This window comes from Urocampus carinirostris, unplaced genomic scaffold (genome assembly GCF_059441175.1).
Source record: "Urocampus carinirostris isolate Australia breed hairy pipefish unplaced genomic scaffold, RoL_Ucar_1.0 HiC_scaffold_21, whole genome shotgun sequence".
Lineage (NCBI taxonomy): Eukaryota > Metazoa > Chordata > Actinopteri > Syngnathiformes > Syngnathidae > Urocampus > Urocampus carinirostris.
In genome coordinates, this window is record NW_028283128.1 from 525940 (window position 1) to 536606 (window position 10667).

The window sequence follows — 10667 nt, forward strand, 5'->3', positions numbered from 1 at the left end:
GTGGTATGGGAAGAATGTCCATGTTGGGTGATTTAAATGTGAAGCCTGTGGAAATATGGGAGGTGCAAGAGGCAGTAAAAGAAATGAAAGAGGGGAAGGCGCCTGGGTTGGATCGTTGTACTGCTGAATGCTTGAAAAAAGGTGGCATGATTGACTGGTTAGTACTCTTGTTGAATGTATGCTTTTTAAGTGTTGTGGTTCCTGTTGATTGGTGTAGTGCATATGTGGTGCCATTGTATCAGGGTAAATGTGATAAGTATGATTGTAGCAATTCCAGTTATTTTAGTTTGTTTTCTGTAAGCTGTATGGAAGAGTCTTTATTAAGAGAGTAGGAGGAAAAACAGATGAGGTGGTGATGGAGGAGTAGAGTGGTTTCAGGAAAGGAAGCAGATGTGTGGATCCAGTTTTTGTAGTAAGACAGGTGTTTGAGAAATATTTTGCAAAAGGTGAGGATGTTTGTTTAGCTTTCCTGGACTTGGAAAAGGCGTATGACAGAGTCGATAGAGAGGCATTGTGGCAGGTAATGGTAATGTATGGAGTGGGTGGAAAGTTGTTGGATGCATTGAATAGTTTTTATGTGAACAGCAGAGCATGAGGAGGAGTAGGGAGTGAGACAAGTGACTGGTTCCCTGCGTTGACTGGTGTGAGACAGGGGTGTGTGATTTCACCATGGCTGTTTAATGTGTACATGGATGGAGTGGTGAGAAGAGTGAATGCAAGGGTATTTGGCAGAGGTGTAGAGATGATGGATAACAGTGGAACGGTGTGGCAGGTAAGTCACTTGTTGTTTGCAGATGACGCTTGTGGCTTATTGTGAGGAAAAATTGAGAAAGTTGGTAATGGAGTTTGGAAGGATGTGTGATAGGCGTAAGTCATGTGTGAATGATGGGAAGAGTAAGGTGATGAAGTGTTCACGTGATGGAATGGGGCAAGGCGTTGGAAACAAGGTTGAATGGACAGGTGCTGGAAGAAGTTGAAAGCTTCAGGTACTTGGGTTGTTATGTGGCTGCAGTTGGAATGGAGTGCGAGGTATTGCACAGAGTGAACCAAGGAAGCAAGGTTTTGGGTGCTCTGAGGAAGGTGATGAGTAACAACAGTATGAGTATAGATCAGGGGTCAGCAACCTTTTCTGTGCGGCGTGCCACTTTTTAAATTTCCTTGTAATTCAGTGTGCCACACCAAGATTAATGACTTGCACAACAACCCTTTTTGAACCAAGGTAACTTTTATCTATAAAAAAGTTCCGTGTCACACCATCCGTCAAAAATGTTTGAAAATTAAGTTATGTCAAATATTTCACTGTACTACCTCATAAGCAGATAATTAGTATATAAAAAGAAGAAAATAAGACTTAATATAAAAAATAATGATGCGCTTTATGTTTTTATTTTTTACAGTAAAATCTTAAACCACTTTGTTAAACAAATTACGTTATTAAATGTACTGTGCTACCTCAAGAGCAGATAATTAGTACATAAAAAGTATATAAAAATCTACTGTCACCTACTGATATGGATGACTATTACAGCTCCTCATCTGAAGAGTGCAAAAATACTGAATACATTTTTGGAAAGATAAAATTCCAGCAGCACACTGGTATACCTGACCTATTTATCTTCCACTGTTCTTGTTCATCAATTAACTAAAATATGAATGTGAACAACATGTGGAAAGGCCTGTAGCCATTCTGACTTCAACTTTTTACCACAAGAATTAACCAGGATCAACTATTCGTCATCAACTATAAACTACAATCAAAAAACAAATAATATGGTCAGCTACTATACCATTCATCAATGATATCTTGTTGCAGAAAATATCAAAACTTGAAATAACAGCAGCAATAAAGAAGGCACGCGCGCGCACACACGCACACACCCGCGCGCGCGCACACACACACACACGCCCGCGCGCGCGCGCGCACACACACACACACACACACACAAAAGCTTCTTTAAAATATTCGCCATCAGTAAATGGTTTTCCGTGCTTTGCTATTCAGTGAGCAATTTGTTAGATAGCTTCAGTCGTGGTGTTTTTAGCAGTGACAAAGGTTTTTAGTGTCTGTGTTTGTTTACTACCTGGACACAGCGCGTTTTAATGTCTCGGCCTTGAATTCAATGTTCAATTTTCGTCTCGTAATGACGTTTAACACTTGATGCGCTCTCGGGGCATAATGCACAAGGAGCACGGTCACTTTTTGCACAAAGCCCCAGTCATCTGTCCACGCTGATGGAGAGAGCGCGATCTTGTTATGCCGAGAAATGCATCCCTGCCGAGTTTTGCATCCCCTAGCTACTATCACCACTTTTACCTCGTTTTATCTCACTTTTATATCACTTTTCGGGATCGTGATGGCAAACATAGAACCAAAACCACTTCGTCTTGCATTTGTTGGGAATGTAATAAAATTTAAACCATTTCTGCTTTGTATTTGTTGTGAATGTAATCGAACGGTAATGCACACCGTATATAAATTACTTTTGAGCAGGTAACATGTTTATTTTGCCTTTTTCTACTCAAATCGCTCGTATTGAAACTGTTATGCACTCTACCATAAAGCTTATTTCAGCATAATAAGCTTTATGGTAGATCATAACAGTTCTCAAAAGTGATTTTTATATTGATCCATATATAAGGCGCACCGGATTATAAGGCGCATAGTCATATAGTAAAAATCGGATTTTATGTGCGCCTTATAGTGCGGAAAATACGGTAAATGTTTTTGAGATGAAGTGTTTGAGGAGTATGTTCGGAGTGACAAAATTGGATGGATTGAGGGTTAAGGGTTATTGTTCTATCTTCGTTATTCATTAGCCATTATCCGTTATCGGTCAGTTCATAATACGCTACAAAACCAAGGCGCCGGGACACTTACTCTCAGCCAAAAGGCCGAGCTAAGGTCCTAGCCCCAAAACCTTGCTGCGATCATTGCGAATGCACCGCTTCCGGAAGTACTGTAATACCGGGCAGATGCGTGGAGTGGACAGAGCAAGCTCTTATTCCATCTCCGGGATACAAAAATCAAATCATAAGCAAGGGCCATTTTGTAAATTTAGTAATTGTAACTGAACATGAAGTACACAGCCCAAAAACAACAGCCATGCCGACACCTATAGCAGAACATCCTGATGCTCATATCCTGCATTTTTTTGTTTTTTTGGTTTGAACAAATTTATTGACACTAATAAGTGAAAACAATCATGACAATCTCAACAGCAATTAAGCACATTCACAATATTCTATTTCAATATGACGTTTAACAGCAAACACAATGTGAGGTTTGAACAACCCTTCTCGAAAATCTTAATAGCAACCAAGCATATTCACAATTTCATTATATAACATCTTTGTTAGTGTCAATAGATCCGTCCAGGCCAAAGTCGATTGTTTTTGGTCTGAACAAATCCACCGACACCAACAGCAGCAAAGCAAACACGACAATCTCAACAGCCATCAAGCATATTCACAATTTTGTTATATCTGACAATATGACGTGACGATATGACGTTTTAACATTTTTCCCTGATATTTTCAACATCAATTGAACAATTTCAGAGTTATTATCTTTTAACAGTAGTTAACCAACGTGTAAAGGGCAATACTATTGTGCAAGGACATAGCTCTGCCATCCCACCCTCCCAAGCAGCATCCTTCCACACCTATAGCAGAACATCCTGATGCTCATATCCTGCATTTTTTTGTTTTTTTTGGTTTGAACAAATTTATTGACACTAATAACAGAAAACAATCATGACAATCTCAACAGCAATTAAGCACATTCACAATATTCTATTTCAATATGACGTTTAACAGCAAACACAATGTGAGGTTTGAACAACCCTTCTCGAAAATCTTAATAGCAACCAAGCATATTCCCAATTTCATTATATAACATCTTTGTTAGTGTCAATAGATCCGTCCAGGCCAAAGTCGATTGTTTTTGGTCTGAACAAATCCACCGACACCAACAGCAGCAAAACAAACACGACAATCTCAACAGCCATCAAGCATATTCATAATTTTGTTATATCTGACAATATGACATGACGATATGACGTTTTAACATTTTTCCCTGACATTTTCAACATCAATTAAACAATTTCAGAGTTATTATCTTTTAACAGTAGTTAACCAACGTGTAAAGGGCAATACTATTGTGCAAGGACAAAGATCTGCCATTTCACCCTCCCAAGCAGCATCCTTCCAGTCCTCTGTGTGGGTCCTCTCCCTTCTTACTTCTACTTTCCACAACCCAGGCCGTTGCTGCCGGGACCCCCACAGTGTAGCTCCGGTTCCCCCTTCCGGGTGGGTGCAGACGATTCTTCTTCATGGCTGCGTCCTATCTGCAGCCATTTGGAGCACAGCCACGGGGGGATCTGCCTGCACTTCCATACTAGCAGGTTTCTGGAGGTCCAGATGGCGTCCTTGATGGCGGCGAGAGTGAGCCAGTCCCTGGCAAAGTCGTTCCGAGACCTCCTCGACCGACTCACCCCGTAAAGCACGTACTGTGCATCAGGGACCTCCCCTGCTGGCAAGTCCGGGAACTTTCCTAGTTGGTCGGCCATTGTCCACAAGTCCTCAGCAGCATTGCACTCACAAAAAAGGTGCCTCACCGACTCCTGGGCGCCACAGCCAGGTCGAGGGCACATCGAAGTCGCTGACATTCCTCGGTGGTGCATTACGGCTCTGACTGGGAGAACCTCATGAGCCACCATCCATGACAAGTCTCGTAGTCTGTTTGGGAGGGCAGGATGATTCACGTTGCTCCAAACCGTTGTAGGTTCGCCAAACGCAAGCCCCCGCACAGGACTTACTGTTGCACGCTCTTGCACAATAGCAATAAGGGCCCTGTGGTTTTGTTAAGAGTGACATTCTTGTGTTTCCAAATCTAATTTCTTTAAAAAATCCCGAATAAAGAGATGTGTTGGTGGCAAGTTAAATGAAACTGGAATCAAACGATTGTTTGGTTCAAGCTTTAGCTTCCGCAAATATGAGCCCATCCAAAACCGGGTCATCGCTTGACTTTTCGGGTTGTTGGGTGGGCCCACAGCGTTTTGGAAGTGGAGAGAGACATATTTGCTTCCCAGGAAAAGCTGGAGGTCAGGCTCTCCTTTCCCCCCTTTTTCCTTTTTCTTTTTCATTGTATCTCTTTTTATCCTTTCCCACTTTGAGCCCCAGACAAAGTGAAAGACGGCTCGGTCCAGTTGTAACAGCACGTTTCTTTTGGGCATAAAAACTAAACTGATTGACAAAAGCAGTGGGACGATGATCGCTTTGATGATTAGGACCTTCCCCTCTATTGTCAGTTTTCTTAGTGACCAAAAAACAAGTCTTTGCTTAAGGGGCCGGTCACACAGACATTTGCGGCTGAATCACAGCCAGAAATTTCTGCCTTTGAGGCGGACGCCATTGGACGCATTAAGATCGCCATTCAGACGAGATACAGCGGTGCTTAACACGCAGTCGGAAATTCGCGCGCGGGTGTCAGCACGAAATTATTAGGCACTGCTCAAGTCTTCAGAGCGCGGGCACACAGACTTTCACGAGCGTACTGAGGCTGAACCACGGCCATAAATTTCTGACCGTGAAGCAGATGCTGTTGAGCACTGTTGGACGTTTTGAGACCGCCATATAGATGAGATAGAGCAGTGCTTTACTCGCGGTCGGAAATTTTCACGTGGTTGGCCGCGTTCAAAACTTTTGAGCTGCTCAAAAGTTTGAGCACGTGTTAAACCGCGTGCCGCACACGTGGTCAACACGAGGTAATGACGCAGAAATGACGCGGAACGACGTGCTCTGGCCGCGGCCAGGGCGTGCTTACACATGGGTAGGACGGGAAATTTCAGCGGGTAATCGTGGGTGGAGCATGGTAATAGCATGTTCTGCGCCTGTATCGCGGTGTTATTACGTGAAATTAGCGTGTTACGCGTGTGACAGTCAAACGCCACACGTCATTTGTGCTCGTGACGTCAAGGGGGTGAACATGGATCCCCGTCAGCGTAGTTTCTCTTCATTTCGAATAAATCTTTCGGTGCATTCACAGCAAATCTTTAACTCTGGGACCTTAGCTTAGCCTTTTGGTTGAGAGTAAGAGTCCCGGCTCCTGAGCTTTGTAGCGTATTATAAACTGATCGATAATGGATAATGAATAAAGAAGATAGAATAATCTCCCCTAACCCCCCCCCCCCGTCAACGTAGTGTTCTCGTCTTAATCCATATTTGTTTCTTGGCATTTCTTCTCAGGATGACAAAATAAAATTGGTGCCATAGTTTGATATCTTTATCTTTACGGGACTGTGTCTTGTACAGTTAAGGTTGCTACAGCCCGGTGCCGTGATTTGCATCCCCTCGTTAATACAACTACCTTTACCTCGTTTTATCTCACTTTTAAGTAATGTAATGGCGAACATATAACTAAAACCACATCGTCTTGCATTTGTTGGAAATGTAATACAACTTAATCCACTCCGTCTTTGCTTTTGTTGTGAACGTAATCGAAAAGTAATGCACACCGTATATAAAATCCTTCCCCCCATCGCGTGAACGCGCATTCTGCTGCGCTTCCAACGAAAGCGATCGTACTCTATATAAAACGCTTATTAAAACTATAAAGCGAGATAATTATAACAAGTGGGAGATCCTAGTCTATATAACGCGTTAATTTAAACAATAAAGTGCGATCGTATTCTACAAAATGCGTTTGTTAACGCGGATGAAAAAGTCAAAAGCGATCACAGCAGAATGCGCGTTCACGCGAGGGGGTGGGGGGGTGTTGCGTAGGAGTCGGATTTGGGCACAACACCGGCTCGGGAGCTTTTATACCCGTGGTCCACACGAGAAAATGACGCAGAAATGACGCGATGAGGAAGCGGAACAGTCGCCGGCGTCTTTTTTCCGGCCATACCACAGATGAACAGCGGGTTGGCCAAATTTGCGCATTTTCCATCCCGGGCAACCACGGGCAAAAAAACCCCGCAAAATTTTAGCCGTGATTCAGCCGCAAACGGCTGTGTGACCGGCCCCTAACTTTCCTTGTCACGTCATCTCAGTTGGTCTCGCCTCCTCCATCCGCATTGAATTTTATCCCTAGGATTTTCTGGTCTGTCTTTAACACCGTCAGTGGGAGTCCTGCTTTTTCTGTCTCTTCTCACGTTCCATAAAACTTCACTTGTGATTTTTCTCTATTTAGCCTTGACCCAGACGCCCTCCCAAACAGGTCAGTCAAGTCAAGGGCTCTTCCAACAGATGCGCGGTCAGTACATAAAATATTAAAACCATCCAAGTACAAAACACACTTGGTAATTTGTCCCCCACTTCCTGGGATATTGATCCCTTCGACAAATCTATCTTTTCTTAACATTTGTGCCCAAGGTTCAATGCAAAGAACATAGAGAAGGGGAGACATAGGGCAACCTTGACGTACACCGCAGTTGATCTCGATTGCTTCCGATAAATTCCCGTTAATCATGAATTTGCTGTAGATGTCTCGGTATAGCAGTCCCACCCACTTGATGTATTTTTGGGGAAAACCACATTTTTGCAATACCCTGAAGAGGTATTGGTGCGAGACTCGATCAAAGGCTTTTTCAAAGTCTAGGTTTAGGACCGCTAGTCGCATGTTTCTGTCTCTCGCATAACAAATGGTGTCACGGATCAGCATGAGACTGGCGCTGATCTTCCTTCCCACGATGGCACAGGTTTGGTCCGGATCAACCAAGTCTCCCAAGACTACAGACATTCGTGTTGCTAGAAGCTTGCTGAAAATTTTACAGTCCACGTTTAAAAGCCTTATGGGTCGCCAGTTTTTTAAGTCAATTTTGTCTCCTTTTTTGTGCAATAGAGTAACTATCCCTATTCTGAAACTGTCTGGCATGTTGTCTCGAATGGAAAATTCGTTAAAAACAGTAATCAGATCTGGTGCTAAAATATCCCAAAAAGTCCGGTAAAATTCGAGGTTGCCCGTCCTCCCCGGGTGATTTGCCTTTTTTCATAGTCTTTATGCAATCATTCAGTTGGTCCTGGGTAAAGTCCGATGTTAAAAAGGGGTCTTGACGCACTGATCTTGAAATATGATCTAATACATGCCCCATTTAATTCTCATGTGTTTCTTTCTTTTCATATAATTTTTTGTAGTAGTCTTCAACTAATTTGGTTATTTCACTACTTTCCTTTGTTATTTGCCCGTTTTCGTTTTGAAGTTTAAAAAGCCCCTCATTTTTGCTCATAATTTTTTTTTAAAAGTAGCGTGTACATTTTTCCCCTTCTTCTATTTCTCTTTCTCTGCTTCTTATTATGATGCCTTTGCTCTTTATTTCCGCCAAAGCGTTTAGTTCTTGTTTGGTCTCTTTGATTTCATCATTAAAGTCCATCCCCTTTTCTGTTAGGATGAAATACCTCTTCTTTGTAGTCCCGACATGCGTTTCATCTCTTTAAGTTTCTTGTTTTTCCCTGCATTTCTAAAAAAGGTCTGTGTTCGTTTCTTTGTCATTTCCCGCCATTGTGCTCGTGAATCATACGAGTCTTGAAGGGTCTGCCAGTCTTTGTACAGCTCCCTGTATTGTGCGGCTAGAGCCTCATCCTCCAGCAGGGAGCAGTTTAACTTCCACAGACCCTTCCCAACAATCATACCTGAAGGAAATGAGAGGGAGCAGGACAGTAGCAAGTGATCCGAAAAAAAAAAACAGGAATTAATCTTGCATCACTTAGTGCTAAACCCCTTGTAAATATGTAGTCTATTCGAGAGGCTCTGGCATTGTCACTACTGAACCAGGTGAAGCCCTCCTCTCCTGGATGTATGGATTTGAAACAGTCCTCCAGTTTAAATGTCCGGCACATGTCTTGTAATAGAGTTGATGTTTTATCTACTTTAAACTCCTCATCGGTCCTCTTTCTATCCTTCCTACTTAGGATGCAATTAAAATCTCCCACGATTAGTGGTTGATGGCCTAGCATATGCGACTGAATGTCCTCTAAGAGTTCGTACCTGAGTTGTCTGTCGGCATGGCTGTATATGTTAATGAAGATAAAATCATTCCCTATATAAGAAAGTCTTGCTAAGATTGCGCGTCCGTCTCTCATCACAGTACTCCCCTTTATGATGAGTTGAGGGTTGTTTATTAAATGGCTACCCCATCGTTACGGTTATCATTCGAGCCACTCCATAATGACGGATATGGCCAAATCTCTTCCCACTGTTTATAATTTTTTAGAAAGGGGATGCAGCATTCTTGTAGTAAAACACATCCGTTCTGATAGTTTTTAAGAACGATAAAACACTGTGAGCCTTAACCTTTGATCTCACACTTCTCACATTGATAGTAGAGAATGTAATGTTGATGATTGTTGTTAAAGTATTTAAACTACTTAGACAAAACCGGGGGATCCGAGTCCATTCTTTGGTGATCATCGAGAGTGTCACCTGTGTGATCTCACACTTCTCACATTGATAGTAGAGAATGTAATGTTGATGATTGTTGTTAAAGTATTTAAACTACTTAGACAAAACCGGGGGATCCGAGTCCATTCTTTGGTGATCATCGAGAGTGTCACCTGTGTAAGACACATCATTTAAGAGCAGTACCTCATTTGGAGACTCACCGGGGAAAACTCTGGAATCCTCTGACTCTCTGTCTGTGGTTCCAGGTCTTCCCCTTTTTTCTGGGTTAGGGGGTGAGCCAGAGGACCTATCAAGGGGTCTCTAACTTCCCTGCCCACAAAGGGTCAGATTTTTTCCCTCCCCTACTTCCTCCGGCTCAACTTCATACAGTTCCCTTGTGGGCTTTTTCATCGGCAATCGGCTTTCTTCTAAATCTCTTCTCTTTGTTTCCGGTGTTTTCACCACCCCCAATTTTGTCTTACTTTTACCCCTCTTTCCAGTGCCCGTATGGATTTTTGGAGAGTCGTTCGCCTTTTCGATTCATTTGTCTTCTCCAAATCCCAGCAGTGGCGTAGCAAACAAATTTTCTAATTTGGACTCTCTTCCAGGCCCTTCCTGATTAATATGTGTTTTTGGAGTGGCAGTTGCCTTTTCTATTTGTTTGTCTTGTCCAAATTCAAGTATTTTATGAGAAATCGAATTAGAATTCTCAGGTCCTTCCTGATTCAAATTTGATTCTCTGGTCTCTCCTCCAGGGGTTTTGGTAGGGACATCTGCATTTTCAATTTGTTTGTCTTGTCCATTTTCTTTGTGCATTTCTTGATCAAATTCATTGGGTATTTCCATAACTTTATTCATTTCCTGTTCATCTTCATTGGGTATTTCCATAACTTTATTCATTTCTTGTTCGTTTTCATTTGGTATTTCCATAACTTTATTCATTTCATTGTCTTTGTTATCTTTATTCATTTCATTGTCTTTGTTACATTTATTCATTTCATTATCTATGTTGTCTGACATCATTTAATTGTCTTTGTTGTCTTTGCTAACTGCCTTCCTAGCTTTCAATTTGTTAGCAAACGATTTCGGGCAGTTTCTATAGAGGTGGTTCGTTTCTCCACAGAGGTTGCATTTTCTGCTATTGATACATTCCTCAAAGGAATGTCCAATTGTCCTGCACTTTCCACAAAAAATTCGACCACATACCTCAGCCAGATGCCCATGCTCACCACATTTGCGACAGAGATTCGGTTGCCCTTGATAGTGGATAAAGCCACGGTTTTCCCCC

The 10667-nt window shown here is 42.3% G+C and overlaps 1 pseudogene; it reads right to left on the reverse strand.

Moving 5' to 3' along the window:
- Window positions 1-2932: 2932 nt before the first annotated feature.
- LOC148345894 (U2 spliceosomal RNA) lies at window positions 2933-3063 on the reverse strand (annotated as a pseudogene).
- Window positions 3064-10667: the final 7604 nt, after the last annotated feature.